The sequence below is a fragment of the Rhagoletis pomonella genome, unplaced genomic scaffold (assembly GCF_013731165.1).
Source record: "Rhagoletis pomonella isolate Grant_MI unplaced genomic scaffold, Rhpom_1.0 Rhpom_scaffold_00007, whole genome shotgun sequence".
Classification (NCBI taxonomy): Eukaryota; Metazoa; Arthropoda; class Insecta; order Diptera; family Tephritidae; genus Rhagoletis; species Rhagoletis pomonella.
Genome location: NW_023458561.1, coordinates 35042599 through 35058974, shown reverse-complemented (window position 1 = coordinate 35058974; position 16376 = coordinate 35042599). Strand labels below are relative to the sequence as shown.

Here is a 16376-nt window from a genome sequence, read left to right as displayed (position 1 = left end):
CCCCCCGTGGGTCCGCCATTGACTGACACGTAGTTTAACCCCCAGAAGCCCCGCGCTGGATCCGCCCCTGGTTCCCAGATTGAGTCTCGGTGTCTCTTGTCAATATCCTTTTTTCTATAATTACCTTTATTTTAATCTTTCTTCCTCTATCTTCATCTTTACTTTTATCGGTATCCTCATCCTCCTCTTTGTCTTTACTTTTATGTTTATCATTTTCTTCACCTACATATTCTCCTTCACTTTTGCCCTTATATATATGTAAAGTCTATAAATCTACCTTGGTCTTCATTTTTGCCTTTATCTTTACGCATCTTTGTTTTTGTTTTTGCCTTTATCCTTTTCTCTATCCATGTACGTACTCACCTTTACTTTCATTCTTATATTAGTCTTTTCTAAGTCTTATTCTTTAGCCTTTTATTAGCAAGAAGTACTTGTTTCAGCTCCAACCATTTCCGTTGCACCATTTCCGTTGAATTTGCCAATTTATTCCCAACCAACCAACCGCTAAGTATGTAACCAACCAACTAAGTAAACCGCGGCACTTTTTTAGGTATGTACGCATATATTAAGATACACATGAAATTTTCCCAATTGCAGAATGAGAAGCGTTGGTTTTTTACCATTACCATTGGCTTAACGGCGTTTTTCTCTTACCATCCTTTAAAGTATTTAATCAAACGAATGTACGCGTTGAATGAAAAGCTAATTGTGCACGCACATAACAGGAAACAAAAAAGGAATAAAACGAAAAACAATACAACGTGTTCCTCTTATTTGATCCCAAACGCTCGTACATCCCTCGTATTCAGTCTGCCGCTTGCATACGAAGGCAGTTTTCATTTTCCAAAACATGCAGCTGTATGTACGTGCTGGAGTCCATACTCGACACTCCCGTTCAACTTGCGATTTTTTCGAGCTGTTGTTTTTATTGCTCTAGATGGGGGTGCGCTGATAACTGACATTGAACTCATATACATATACTCGTACAGTACGCCCTCAGTAAAAGCAACACTCAATTAACGCAATGCTTCGATTAAAGCAACACACAAATATTTACCACTAGTGAGCCCGTATTTGCCCGTATTCTCAAAAAAATGTAATCTTAGTAAACGAAACCTTCCTGTCGTAATGTTTTTCATGCAAAAATGGCATTATAACTTTGGTAAAATGTTTGTGAGTATAATGCAAAGAGATAGTCCCATAATGGGTGGGGTGCAATAACACCATACGCAATAAGGTCATATGGTCTTATTTCCATTTTGTTTTGTGACTCAGCTATTGCAACAACCTCAATCAACGAAACAGCCACATATTTCACCGGTACTTTTACCGAGGGCGTACTGTACATATCTTTGTATATGGATGTATGTGTATACATAAATACATAATATGTTTTTATGTATTGTACATTTACGCAAATTTAACAATAATAAAAGGAAAGGAAAAACTAAATGCAAGAAAACACATTGCCGGAATCGTTGTGGAAAAGGACGTTTCAAGACCTTGAACTAGTTAATTTAATGTTACTAATGGAATGACGCCACACAACGTTTTTTACATGTGCATTTTAACTCATGTGTGCCTTTATGCGCATACAATGTACATATGTATGTGTGTTAATAAGTATGTGTTAGCACGGTTAGTTAAAGCGAATGCGTCGAGTTGCTTGCACATCAATTTAATGGCGGTAAAATGCAGCCCATGACTGAAGCATTTAACGCTAATACGTTTCTACAAAATCTAAACATATGTATGTACATAATGATAAATAAACAAGTAAGAAAGGCTAAGTTCGGGCGGAGCCGAACATTAAATACCCGGCGCAAGTATTAAATATATGTTTTTTCACCCTTCCGAAACCTTCCGCTAGATGGTAAGCCGAGTTGTAACAATTTTGAGTAAATTAGCGTCCTTCAATTTCGAAATATTGAAGTTTCAAGCATTTCTTAAATTTACCGTTATATGAGAATCGGCCATTATATTAGTCCGATTTCAATAATTTTCAACGTTTTGCTTACACGTGGCAAGTACAATAACCATACCGAGTTTGGTACAAATTGGTAGAAAGGTTACCGGTATACTTATATGTGATCATAAGTGGGCGGTGCCACTCCCATTTTCCAAAATTTTACCATAAACGTATTTCTTGGTAAAGAATTGTTGCAAGCATCAATTTTGAAAAAATTAGCTTCAATATTTAATGATTTATCGAAGATTTTGTATTTCTCTAAATTACCGTTATATGGGATGTGGGCGTGGTTATTGTCCGATTTTAAAAAGTTTCGGCGGTTTTTTATGCTGTACCAAAGCCAACTACTGTGCCAAGTTTGGAAGAAATTGGTGTAGCGGTTACCAAGATATACACATGTAACCATAAGTGGGCGTGGCTACGCCCATTTTCCAAAAATTTATAATATTCTTATTTTTCGTCTAAAACTTATTATAAATATCAATTTTGAGTGAATAATCTCCAGTAGTTACTAAAATATTGCAGTTTTCGTATTTCTGAAAATTACCGTTATATGGGAAGTAGGCGTGGTTATTGAGCGATTTTAAAAATTTTCGGCCATTTGGTATGTTATGCGAAGGCCAACAACTGTGCCAAGTTTGGAAGAAATTGGTGCAGCGGTTACCAAGATATACACATGTAACCATAAGTGGGCGTGGCTACGCCCATTTTCCAAAAATTTATAACATTCTTATTTTTCGTCTAAAAATTATTGTAAATATCAATTTTGAGTGAATTATCTTCAGTAGTTACTAAAATATCGCAGTTTTCGTATTTCTGGAAATTACCGTTATATGGGAAGTGGGCGTGGTTAAAGTCCGATTTCGCCCATTTTCAATACCAACCTACCTTGGATTAAGGGAAACCTACATACCAAATTTCGTTGAGATATCTCAATTTTTGCTCGAGTTATCGTGTACACGGACAGACGGACAGACGGACGGACAGACAGACATGGCTTAATCGATTTCTTTTTTCATCCTGATCATTTATGTATACATTTGTCTATATCTATCTCGATACGTTTTGGCTGTTACAAACAACCGTTATGTGAACAAAATTAATATACCCTTGTGCACAAGTGCGCTCGGGTATAATAAGTGCGTATGTATGTGAGTTTGAAACAACCACGTCATAATACCAATTGAATGCCATCAATCTAAGAGACACCTTAAGAATTAAAATTGCGTAAACAGGGGGTTGCTGCTGCACCATAAATTCGTGTATAAATACATCTGTATGTATATATGTACATTAGACTGTATCGCAATAAAAAGGTTAAACTATTCCGACTCGTAGTGTCGGATAATAATATTTTATTTGGACCGCTGGCCAAAACCGCCGATAAACATTGGATATTATTAGGAATACGGCCGGGATATTGGTTACGATTTTACTACTGTACATCGACCTTTGCCGACGATGTATCCACAGAGACTGTGGAAAAGTGTTTAGTTCGCTAAAGCTCAACAAATAGCGGGACATTTCCGCACAGAAGAATATGGAACAACATCGACGTTGAAATTATTTTCGCCAATGTTGACTGTAGACCCCGTGAGGGATGAACACGAACCTGAGGCAATTTTGAAGAATATTTCGTCCTTTTTTCAAACTGTAATACACTTTAAGGTACATAACTGTTCTCCTATCGACTGCTGGAACCCTACAGAAACCCACTCTACTGTTTCGTTGTTGTTTTTTTTTTGCATTTGCTGAATTTCTTGTTCTCTACAGTAAGTTTTGGAGTTCTTTCTTTACTCCGTATCAACAGATTCTCTTAAAAAAGCTGTGTTATAAACCAGGGACGTGAACCGGTTTTGAAACGGAAAACCGCTTTTTTTATACACTAACTGAACCATTAACCGAACCGAAATTTTCCACTATTGTTTGATCCGAACCGAAAACCGAACCACTTTTCATAAAAGTTTAAAGGTTCGTTTCGACCAATTTACAATTGATAAATTTGCCCCCTTTTTTCTTTCTGTTAGATATGGTAATACATACCATGTTTGTTTACCATGTGGCAATATCAAATGTAAAGGCAACCCATCTCATTTGACAGACATTTTTTTTCTTATTTCCGAACCGTTGAACTGAACCGAAACCCCGGTTCAAAGACCAAAAAATCGCTTTGATGAACCAATCCAAAAGTGCGAAAACGGTTCGAACCGCTGAACCGAACCGACCAAATTTTTCATTCGGTTCAAGTCCCTGGTTAAAACAGAAATGTCAGGTGGAGACCGTAAAATTCCACTGTTGAAACATATCTGGCTTGCCGAATTTCTCACCAACAACTGTCATTTCGAACTTTGACAACAAAATCTTCATTTTATATATATTTTCAACTGTTTCAGTGATTTTAATGTGCAAATACCACGAAATGATTCGCTTGGTGGCATTTTGGAAATGAAATGTTAACACAGCAAGTTGCCCACATGAGACAACGGGACAAAGTTAAAACCGAAATTTGACAGAAGGCAGTGTCAGTAAAAGCTAGTACCGTCCGAAAACATTACAGTACAGATATATCAATAAACACGTACGAAAGAAGAGGAACACAAACGTTTATAAATAAACATGTACACAACACATAAACGAAAACGGCACTCACGTACATAATACATTTACAAAAACGATACTAGACTGTCTCGCTTTGATTTCGGAATGGTTACACATTAGGAAGTTTGCTTACTGCCAATATAGAAGTATTACATATACATATGTATGTAGAAAGTGTAGATGTGGGGAACTATTTTTTTGATCGATTTTCAAAAATTATATAGTCCTTACCCACCAAGCAAAACATGGGAAATAGGCAAAAATCGTCAATGGCAACAAATTGGCCTCTCACCGATTTATCGGTGGTGACATCACTTCGTTCATGTCAATTTGGAATAAATAAGTTCTCAAAAATTCCAAAACTTATGAATATGGCGTCAACAGTATTGTCCAAGGAATTTTAATTATGACCAAGGACAGGATGGAAAAATAGGAAGCCCCGTAGCGAGAAAAAGAATTAATTCCGATAATAAGTTGCCATTTTGTATACAAAAAATAAGGCGTGGCCTAATGAACGCAAAGCCCAGGCGGTGCGTTAGCGCCATCTGTAGCTCGTTTCTGTAACAATTCTCTCTCACGTATATTCTCTACCAGTAGAGAAATAATCGGTAGAGAAGAGTTACAGAAACGAGCTACTGGATAGAGTGATATTGGTTCTAAGCAAGCAAAGGAGGGGTGAAGTTATGCCGCCTTTTGCCGTGTAGTGACACAGCACTTCCAAGGCGAGCAAGTCGCCATTATAAATCTAACGTCCTGCAAAACAAAGCCGAAGCTACATAGGTAAAGAGTGTCTAACTCTTTTGAATAGAATTATGGCAGTAATCAGTCCAAATTCGTTTGTTAGTTTGTTGATCAACCTCGAAAACACAACAGCTGATATTTTATTCAGAGAGTGTATCGAGCAGGTATCGGATTTGACTTCTAATTGTAAGTACCTACTATAACATGATTTTTTCTATAGTTGTCGCATGGCACGAAGCTGTCGAGTAACCAAACTGATGTGGCCTGAACATAACTTCATAAGAATGAGCGGCCAGTTAGTAAAACACAATTTTACGTTGTCAGGTTAGTAACAATTCGTATTGATCATAAGGCTGAGGAGCATTGCATACAATGAATTTAAAAGAATATGCTGGAATGAAAGTGAACATGCAAAAATCAAGCATTTTTTAACAAATGTCCGGTCTAATGAGTAGAAGGAAGACTATGCAAGGAGCATTAGATTTCACATCTCAGCAAGGTCCTTCCGATTTAGGCCCTTACAAATACCTATACATTTTTTATCCAACACGCTGATAGGCTTTAACCGAATAATACGAGGTTTATGGTACCAAAATGAAAAGTTTTGCTTTTAAATTTGTTTCACATCTCCTGATGCAGACTAATATACATACATATTTTCATACTTACATATATGTACATTAGGATGGTGCTTAAAAAATCAAATGCACGATTTTTCATTCTCACAGATATCACATATACATTGTGGTCCCGATTGGACTCCAAAAATTAAAGATATTTTTTTGTTCATTGAATACCCAAAATCGAAACTACTAAAGTCGAGGATATCACATATAAATTTTGGTCCCGATTTGAGTCGGTTAAGACATCTTCATAGGGTAATCTGAACTTTAACCCCTGTGCGACACGCCTTAACCGCATCCTATTGGGACCACCATTTATATGCGATATCTGATGTAAAAATTGTCTTGCTACATTTAAGGACCACCCTATTATGCATCCATATATATAAGACAAACATACATACATACATGGATATATAGTATGATCCAGTGGATGACTTGACGCCTTACTGCCAAATATTGCCACACAACAATTAGTCATTTCAGTTTGACTTTGATTACAGATTTTCAGTTTATCGTTTTTGCACACCAAGAAGCCTCAAAATTCGAGTTGCAAAGTTCTAAGCATTCGTTGTTGAGCGTCTGTACTACATATACGTACGACCTTTTAAATTATTAAGAACTTTCACTACATATAGTATGTATTTTATATTTAGTTGTATAATTTTATTATAAGTATATGCGTATATGCGTTTGTGCGTTTTTGATACTTACACTTTCGATAACAATGTCAGTGCAGTAGCACTTGTAAATTTCCGCCGTTGTTGCGACACAGCTCAGTATGAGATTGCATGCGTCAGCAAAGGAATTTCAATGAAAGGAAGGAGATACTTTTGAAGGAATTTCGTTTAGTGGAAGAAGACACATATTTCAATAAATGCATATACATATCTACTCGTGTGTATATGTTTATATGGCAGTAGTGCAGTGCAGTATTTGCCAAAGCATTTTAATTCCATATTTTATTTTCTCTGACAGCTATAAGAGCTGAGAGAAAAAAAATGTGTTTCCATAAGAAAAATATCAACTCAATATGACGTCACTGCATTGACGGATAATGACTGCTAAAGTTAGCTTGAGATAAAGGACTATGTCTGCGGGAAGACATAGGCTGACAACACTGCCATCCCAGAAATGCGATGGACGGTGCAAGGCAAGGTAAGCGTGGAGCCTTGCGACGTCTACTGCAGTTGCCACGTGAAAGAGCGGAAATTTGGTGTTGGACTTGTGGTGGGAGAGAGACTCCGTCAACGGGTATGACCCGCGAGAAAAGGATCGACACTCACTATATATTTGTAGATTTCTATCCCCGCAAAACTAATATGGCTGTGTAAAATGACGTTGAGCAATACCACCAGATCTGTCGGAATTGGGAAGGACCACTCCAAACCGCTTGATACCAAATGAGGTTACAGATTCCCTTTCTTGTGATTTCTTTAATCTGATGTTGGAGAAGATAACAAGAGCCGCAGAACTGAACCACTCTGGCACAATGCTTTACAAGAGCTTACAATTGCTGACGTATGCCGACGATCTTGATATTATCGGTTAAAAACAAGGGCAAAACGCATAGGTCTGGTGGTGAACGAGGTCAATAGACAAAACGAATCTCTTGACACACGCGTCACTGTTGACAGTAATGAGTTTTTAAAAGCTTTATTTGGGAACCATCATTAACACCAATAATAATGTCAGCCTTCAAACCCAACGGAAAATTACTCTTGCCAACAAGTGCTACTTTGGACTGAGTAGGAAATATAGCAGTAAAGTCCTCTCTCGTCGTAAAAAAATCTCACTCTATAAGTCGCTAATCATGCCGATGCTGGTGTATATCGCTGAGGCATGTCGTTCGAATGGACAGAAACGCTCCAGCTCTGAAAATATTCAACGCCGGTGGCGATGCTGGTGACAGAGGAAGAGGAAGGCGCCCTCTGCGTAGGAAAGGCCAGGAGCAGAAGGACTTGGCTTCACTTGGCATTTTCAATTGCCGTCGGTTGGCACAGAAGTGAAACGACTGGCGTGCTGGTTTGGACAGTGCCAATAAAGAAGAAGAATGTAGCGGTAGTACAAAAACAAAAGCTTACATGTCTTCTGTTTTTACCTTCGGTATATAAATGTCGAATTTCAGCCATTCTTCGGTCAAGGAAGAAGATGGAGAAACAAATAAAACACTCTAACTTTCTCACTCACTCATAAGAAATTTTGAAATATGTGTACCGAGGTGAATCAAATCAGCTGTTCTAGCAATATCACCTTAATGAATGAAAAAAGAAATCAAATTTTGCCGTGACTGTCTGTCCCTCTGCCTGTGCACACGATAACACGATAACTCGAGGCACATTAATATGCCTTGGTAACTACTGAAGCGAATTTATTCAAAATGATGATGTTTGCATTAACTTTTTTATCAAGAAATGTGGCTATAACAAATTTTTGGAAAAGGGAGGTGGCACCGCCCACTTATAACTATATATGTAAGTTTATCTCTCTAAATCTAACTGAGAATACTATCGAAGTTGTTTGAAATAGGGGCAAAACCACCCCACCTTACCATGTAACGGTGGTTTTCGGAGAGGTGAAAAAGCTATATTTAATACGTGCGCCGGGTATTTAATATTCGTTTTCGCCAGAACTTCATAACAAGTGAAAATAGTACATGTTTGTAGTGTTCTGATATCAGTCGCATATTTCGAAAACTAAGGGACCAGTTTGAGTTCACACAAACAGACAGACGGACATAACTAAATCAACTCAGCTCGGAGTTCTGATCTTTTTGTTATCCATCTGGAACTTATGAACATCCGACCAAAGTTATGACCATAGTTGCCAACTTGGTGGTTTAAGCACTAGATTTAGTGCTTTTTGAAAATAAAAACGCCAAAAAAAATTATTTAGTGCCTAGTGCCTTTTTTAGTGTTTTTTTTCTGAACTAAAATTACTTCGAGATACGTAGTTAAAACCTGAAATAATTTGAAATATTTAAGGCTGCGGCAGCACTGAATTTGATAAAAAGCTGAAGTTGCAAACCCACCTTGTTAAATTCTATTCGCGTTGAAAATGCTAGTACGTAAGTAAGTTAAGTATTTCTTTTTTTCTTTTCTAATTATTTGTACAAATTTTGCTTTTTTTACCACCTGAGTAAAACACATCGTTTCTTGGTGCTGAATCCAAATCTGGCCTCACAATTGCTCTAGCACTAGAATTTTGAGATATCCTAACCTCAAAGTGCCAAAAACACTTGAAAATCAAAAGATGGCAACACTGGTTATGACACCACTTGATGTTCATGAAACTTATAAAAAGCAGTCTCAACTTCAAGTTGATTTTGGAAACGCTCCCCTAAATTGGCAGTGATCATCAAGAGTAAGTTTTCGAAGTATACAAAGCAAGATAGTTTGCAAATGTCAATAAATCTTCAGCTAATTAATTTATGGTGGTTTCGTTTCTTCTAAAAAATGTTGCCATTCCCGGGTGCAAAATGTGTTCGATGTTACACTCAACCCTGTAAAAGGGCATGTTTTTGCCTTCTTGTCCTTTCCAAGCTCACGCTGACAAAGCTTCAAAGGGCCAGAGAATGTGACTTTTTTGCCTTAAAAGAGTGTGAAATTTTAAGACACGAACACACAATTTTCTCACCCTTTGCCTTTAATTTAGAACCGAACACGAAAAGAGAAAGGGGCAATGAAATGGCGATATTTTTTGGTAGAAACGAAATCACCATTAGAAACACTAGACGGCCATAAATTATTTACTAACAAATAAAAGAGGTAAAACATGCAGGATTATTACACTTACCTCAGCAGAAGAAATTTAGAAGGGGCTTGTTTCTGTGCTCGGTTGTTCTTCTCGCCTTGGCTAGTTGTATTTAGTTACTTCAGCAAACAAATCGCACACAAATCATTACACACTAAATTAAAATTTTATGAAACACTCACTGGTTGGTATTTATGAACAAACAAATCAATCTACGTACATACATATGTATGTACATATGTGTATGTAGGTATGTATGTGTTTGCCCACTGTGTACACAAAACACGTTGCACCCCTCGGTCTTTTCTTCTTTCTTTGCTTTTGGTTTGTTCGCATGTGTCACATAAATCTGTAATTACAAGGTTTCAGTGTGTATTCGAGCTAGAAATTCTATTTTGTTTTGTTGATTTCGATTTTATTTTACTAAATATTCTTTTAATATAAGTATACTTTTGTTGTTGTTGCAATTTTATATAGTTATGTGAACCGAGCACTCGTCTACACGTCACTACACCCTTTTCCTAAATTGCACAACTGTCACATTGGGTTTTTGCCACCTTGCCTGCCTGCCTGCCTGCTTGCCTTAGCCAAAGCGCCTCAGCTACGCCAGTACTGCCGTCTTCGAGACAAAATTTAAATTATGAAACTTTTTTGTGTTTTCATATTACCCACCTATGTAGTATGTATGTATGTATGCATCGAGGCATATACTATAATTATTTTAACATCTCATTTTGTAATCTTTTGAGCACAATTGCAACTCGAAAAATGCGTACGGTATTTATGTTCGTACGAAATCTTACAATTCACGTCACTTCACTTGTTTCGAATGCGCCGAGCGAATTATTTTTAACAACAGCAATTTTTTGGTCTGCTATTTTTAGCTGTAGACGTGTTTTTTGCACGCTTGTCTAATCTGCTGCGAGGGGGTCTGCTAGTGAATCGAAAGTATCAACGACCTCAGAACTGAAGTACTGCGGAGCAAACCAACACAGATCACCAACGCCAAATAGTAAACGACCGAGTGATGCGTTTGGCTTTTGCAAAACTCAATAGGGCTATTCGCGATTCGGTGTATAAGAGCTGACAAATTTATGCAATTGCAGAAATATGCCATGGATTGTGAGCGACCTTTATTAAACTGTCATGGCAAAGCTTTTGCAAAACAATTTTTGTGCATCAGCTTTGGTTTTGTTTATGAATGCAATGCATAGCATTTTTATGCTATGGATTTTCGGTATTGCAAATTTGCCAAGCCATGACAAATGCAAATGCGTGTATTTTGTTTGTGTATTGCAAATAATTTGCAATACAAATTTGCAATGCAATGATGCTAGGCCATTTGCACCGGATCGCGAATAGCCCTAATAATATTTTTACGCACTTTGCACTAACCGAAATTCCTCATATCAGTCTAGGACGTATGTAGGCTGGCAGACTCCCTGTGAAAAATGCAGAATATATCTTTGTAATTTCTTTTATATATTTTTTTGGCTTCACGTCCAACACTCTAACCAACACAACCGTGCCACGTTACCCATCCGTCTCAAACGCGAATCATTTCTGAATTGTATTCCGAGTTCCGTGTTTCGAATGGACCGCAGGAGCGCTGACAGTGAGAGGTTGGTTGCACTCTGGCAAAGTGTCGCTCTTTTTTGCGCTCTGATGGCAACTGTCAGCGGCTGACGTTTGATGCAATTGGCAATGCCGAGTATTCTAGGGTTGAAATGCGCATGTCTTTGCGAGCAACTCTGTGATAACGGTTGTTTAGTGGAAGAGGGATGCATAGCTGTTGCGAACACTGGGTGGTTTTTGTAATCTATATTTCGTATGAGTTGATAAAATACAAACAAAAGTCCTAAAAAGAAAGGCACTAAAAACATAGCACAACAGGCATCTTAAAATTTTCCAGACATTTGCAGTTACACACCTTAATATAGAAAGGTCATATGTAATGTTTTTGCTTCTATGCTGAGTTGTTATAAAACTTCATAAAAATTAAAGCTCTTTGGCTACGAATGTTTTAAAAACACCGGTTTTTAATAAATACTGAAATTAATTTACTGGTGGACTACATCATCAAATGGTCCGGTTGCGACCGGAAGTGGATTAAACTGACCGGAAATCCGTTTATTCCGATTCCGGTTCTGAGGATAAAAATATGTAACTTTTGCTTGACACTTTTGGCTCGGAAATGCCTCTTTCAACCTCAAAGTGACCTTCGAACATCAACTCGTCCTGGACTTCTTAAATGAGTGAAATATAAAAAATTAATATATATCACCAAGTCGGGGTTGCTCTATCTTTAGGTACTATTAAAGTAAATTAAACAGACCGGAAGTCCATTGGGCGTTAATTACCACGCAGCGGGTACGTGGGTAACGTCCGGAAGAGGTAGTTTGCTTAAACGAGGTGGATTAAAACCAAGGCACTAGTAGTGACCGTAAACTACTTCAATCAGACTGAATGCACCGTCTTCGCTAAGCTTGCTAGTTGAGACGGAATTTAGAAGCATATGCATATGTATGTATGTACACCTCCGGCAAAAAGTAGTGGCACTGCTGCTTTTTTTACAATATATGCAACAATTCTTATTGTAATATTTTTCCGAGAGATTTTTGAAGTGAAACTTCTTTAGCGGCGGCTGGTTGGTTGGGAGTAAATTGGCAAATTCAACGGAAATTGTACACGGAAATGGTGCAACGGAAATGGCTGGGACGAAAGCAAGTGCTTCTTGAATGTACATATGATAATAAAAAATAACACTTAGAAAAAGACCAATACAGGAGTGAAAGTAAAAGTGAGTACGTACATAGATAAAGAAAAGGATGAAGGCAAAAGTAAAAATAAAAACAAAAACAAAGATGCGTAAAGATAAAGGCAAAAATGAAGACCAAGGTAAATTTAAACACTTTACTTATATATGAGCAAATGTGAAGGGGAATATCTATATGAAGTAAATGATAAACATACAAGTAAAAATAAAGATAAATATAAAGAAAAAGATGAGGATGAGGATACCGATAAAAGTAAAGATGAAGATAGAGGAATATTAAAATAAAGGTAACTCCATCTGGGAACTATTTTGGGATTTTAGAGATTTCGGGATTCTCGGGACTTATCGATATAATAATCGATATTTTTATCGGTTTTGTTATCGATTATTTCTCATTTTTTTTAACGATTTGTTATCGATATTTTTGTCGATTTTGTTAACGATTTTCTTATCGATTTTGCTATCGAAATTTTTTTCGAATTTGCCATCGATTTCGTTATCGATATTTTATCGATTTTGTCATCGGTTATTTATCGATTTCTTATCGATTTTTTAGCGATTTTGTTATGGATTGTTTATCGTTTTTGTTATCAATATTTTTATCGACATTGTTGATATTTTTATCGATTTTCTAATCGATGTTTGTTATCGATTATTTGTCGATTTTGTAATCGATATTTTTACCGATTTTTTTTATTGATTTTATTGTCGATTTTGTTGTAGATATTTTATAGATTTTTTAATCGATTTTGCTACCAATATTATCATCAATTTCGCTATCGAAACTTGTTATTAATATTTTTATCGGTTTTGTTATAGATATTTTTTTGGATTTATTATCAAATACAAAATAACATAAATACAATTAGAACGAACAAAAAATATAACCATAAGCAAAAGCAGATGTATGTATTATGTACATATGTACATATCGTCCTTTAAAGTACAAAACCATACAATAATTATCCATTCGTCCTGAAATATACTAGCCACAATCGCGATTGCTTTATAAAAACGAGAACCAATTTGAAATATGAGTGTTTTTACTATCTAGCAAATAATTTATGCAACCTCACATACGCGGTTTTGCATTTTGTTGATACGCGGTTTTGTACTTTAAATGACGATATGTAACCTGATTTTTGTTAATAAACCAGCGAAAATTATGTGTCCGAATAAAAACTGGCGTGTCATGAGAATTGCCCATATATCTTTGGAAAGAATAATGTTGTAATTTTTTAAATCAATAATGACTTTTGCGAAAAAAGGTTGAATATGTGTAAAAAATTTGCAATCAGTTTGAAATTTACTAAACTTTTTTTTATATTTTCCATTTTGATAGATGTTTCCTATGCACGATGTAAAAAAAAAAACACGCTCACATTTACATAAGTCATTTTCGGCAAAGAACAAGGTATCAGTATTTAAAATTAACCCGAACCTAAACGAAATTCGCAACAGCTGAATAACAAATAAAAAATAAAAATACACAAGCGAAAAGATGGATCCCCAAATTTTCCCATTCCGCTTCCTGAAAACACAAAGCCACGTGGAAATAGTGGCTGCTGATTTTGTTACCGGCGGCAGCGACAAAGGCTGACTTCCAAAACGTCAATTGCTTTGCATACGTACAAAGTATAATGTCCCATGACGCCGAACTACAAAATGTTGACAATGTATACTTTTCAAAAGGCATTCAAAAAGTTATCGTAACGCATCGCTAGAGCAATCAGTGCATCAGCGCATGGTTCGTTTGTTTTTGGTTACCATTGGTGTTTTAAAAATGGAAAATTCAGAAAAATTGTTCATTCTCTACTCTGCATTTACAAACAGTAACAGTATAACAGTTTCCAAACGTTGTATTGATACGTTTTGGAATTCAGCCAAAATTTAAATTAAATTTATTCTCGCAGAATTTTGTCAGAGCTTCGTCGTCACTTTGCTCTGTGATGTACCTTACTGCCACTTTAATTGCAGAGGTTTCAACCTGGAAAACGCTTGGATAGCCTGGTAGGCGAAATAATAACATTGAGTCATATTATTCAATGAAAACCCCCGCATCAACCCCGCATTCCATATTTGACCCATCTGTAAAGACAGTTAAGCCTCCCCAGAATTGGAATTTTCCTTAAGTCTAGCTCGTGAATTCCGTACGGGGTTTGTGGTGAATCCAGGTCGTAGTCAGTGGACTGAGCTTTAATTTCAGGCGGGAGTGGGTCTAAAATGGAACCGTGCCCAATCTGTATTTCCTTCCAGAGCCCCAAGGCATGCAGTATGATGAAGCATTTATCAGCTGATTTTTTCGATAAAGATATCCATCGGTAATAAATCAAGCAGAACGTTCAAAACATCATTCGGGCAGGATCCAATTGTACCTTTTACGTCAGCCTATGAATTCCGCTTAGCTTTTAGCTACGTATGCGTCGGATTATAGCATACAATTCTTGATTTCAAACCCCATCCTGACATTTTCTTGGCTGCATAGACAGTCACCGTGACCTTCCTTACACGTCCTTCAATATTAAGCTTCCAGTGAATTTTGGGATCCAGAATAACTCCAAGATATTTTATTTTGTTTCGCAGATACAGTTCCGTTCCCCGAAACCTTGGTTTACTAAAATTACGCGATTTTGTTTTATTTTTGAAAAACATAAGGTTAGTTTTCTCAGGGTTTGCGCAAAGAGAGAATATGCCGTCTTTAGAGCCAGCTCCATAGTCTCACTAATGACTGGCGTAAGCCACCGCCTTAATTCTCTGGCAGTGTAGCTTTACCAGTAGTTTCTTCACGGCCATGAGCCATACTAACGGTGTTAACACTCCTCCCTGTGGGCTGCCTCTCACTGCATATACGGCCCTATTTGAATCAGATCGAAAAATAACGAATTTCCAAAATAATAAGACTTCAACGATATTTAGTGGTACTCTTTTTCACAAACTTGAATGACCTTAAATAAATATATTTTCAGGGTTCGTACAAAAATTTCGAATCACTTAAAAATTTTCGAGTTTTCTAGATTTACATTTTTTTCCCTGTAACAACTTTATTCAGAATATAACAATCTGTTTAATCCTTAAATTAGTCCAAACGGTGCAGCCGTTCAGAAGTGATGCTTTAAAGCTTTTCCTACTAGCTAACCTTTCGAGCTTCTTGCCGAATTAATGACGCAGTGCCAAATTTTTAATTTCCGTACTATTTATTTTCAAATTCATTAACCTAAAAATATAACTAAACAAAACAAAACTCAGCTTAGCACCTCTCTCTCTCTCTCACTTAACCTAACAAACCTCCAGCCGCACCACCGAGTAGACCAGCGCCAGCCACACCACCGGCGCCTGCAAAGCCACCGCTTTCCGCATAATGCGCCTTAAAGCGTCCGCCACCAAAGCCACCACCAGCACCTTTGAAACCACCCAAACCACCAAGTCCACCGAATCCGCCTAAGCCGCCACCAAAGCCGCGCGAACGGATGTGTACGCTGGTGCGGTACCGTTTGAAGGCACCACCAAAGCCACCACCGATGCCGCCGCCGCCTGCCAAGCCACCGAGTGCACCAATGCCAGCGCCACCTAAACTTCGGCCTTCTACACCAAGCGCTGGCTGTTCCACCACCACCGGTTGCTGAGCTAAGACGGGCACTTGTTGTATGGTTTGCACACTCGACACAACAGGCACTTGTTGAACTTGTTGCAATGTGGAGTACACCGGTATTTGTTGTATAGATGGGAGTGCACTGAGATCACCACCGTAATTTGTAAAGCCATTGAGGGCACTCGTGTAGGCATTGCCGTTACTGGAAATCTCATTTATGCCGCGGCTTGCACTCAAGCTGCCGCCGCCCACACCGCTAGGAGCCGGACCGTAACTAGAGCTTAGTCCACTCAGATCACTCGTAATGCCACTCAAATCTGTAGAAAG

At 37.5% G+C, this 16376-nt stretch overlaps 2 protein-coding genes across 11 annotated transcripts in view; one reads left to right on the top strand and one right to left on the bottom strand.

The window, feature by feature from the left end:
• The window catches only part of LOC118742692 (MAGUK p55 subfamily member 7), a 34492-nt gene extending 23179 nt beyond the window's left edge, over nucleotides 1-11313 (bottom strand). Inside the window, exons 1-2 of one of the 7 annotated variants that reach the window (XM_036474955.1) lie at nucleotides 11069-11313; nucleotides 9727-9838 (exon numbers count right to left, since the gene is read on the bottom strand). The gene's annotated coding sequence lies outside the window, so the exon portion shown is untranslated. Of the gene's footprint in view, nucleotides 1-6339; nucleotides 6359-9726; nucleotides 10734-11068 lie in introns of those variants that run through there. The other 6 variants (XM_036474954.1, XM_036474953.1, XM_036474952.1 and 3 more) reach the window with 6 other exon arrangements.
• The window catches only part of LOC118742690, a 208132-nt gene that overhangs the window by 162424 nt on the left and 29332 nt on the right, over nucleotides 1-16376 (top strand). The window lies entirely within an intron of this gene.